The following is a 453-nucleotide window of genomic DNA, read 5'->3' as shown; positions in this document are numbered from 1 at the left end:
TACTGATAACATCAACTTGTGACACTTTATAGTTAAGAATAAATCAAATGTTATCATAAATGCATAGTTCTAATGTTCTAATGTCTAATGAAGAGGAAGAACATTAAATAAATAAGAGGACAACAAAAATACTGAAAGAAAGGAAATGTATAATTCATTGCATCTTCTATGGAGTAACTATCTTGAAAGTATATTGAACCTTAACTGATGGATCCAGATCCTTCTGCATTGATTCCTGGTCACATTTCTTTAATGACCAACTTCAAATATCCTGCAAGTAAATGTGATTTCTGGCTTTATTAGGTATTTCATTAATCAAATTAATCCCTCCCACCAAATCAAACTGACCACAAGTATGACTCTCCTGTTGTGAAACCTGTAATCAACAGAGTAATAGAAGAAAGCTCGACACATTGACATATGATCCTTCTGCCTTGGTCCAAGAAGCATATT

The 453-nt window shown here is 32.7% G+C and overlaps 1 protein-coding gene across 1 annotated transcript in view; it reads right to left on the bottom strand.

Moving 5' to 3' along the window:
• LOC119592186 (E3 ubiquitin-protein ligase HECW2-like) overlaps positions 1–453 on the bottom strand; it is a gene marked incomplete in the record, with an annotated part of 33,790 nt that overhangs the window by 20,247 nt on the left and 13,090 nt on the right.

This window comes from Penaeus monodon, chromosome 29 (assembly GCF_015228065.2).
Source record: "Penaeus monodon isolate SGIC_2016 chromosome 29, NSTDA_Pmon_1, whole genome shotgun sequence".
Lineage (NCBI taxonomy): Eukaryota > Metazoa > Arthropoda > Malacostraca > Decapoda > Penaeidae > Penaeus > Penaeus monodon.
Note: the sequence above shows the minus strand (reverse complement) of the source record. Positions and strands in the feature narration are given on the sequence as shown.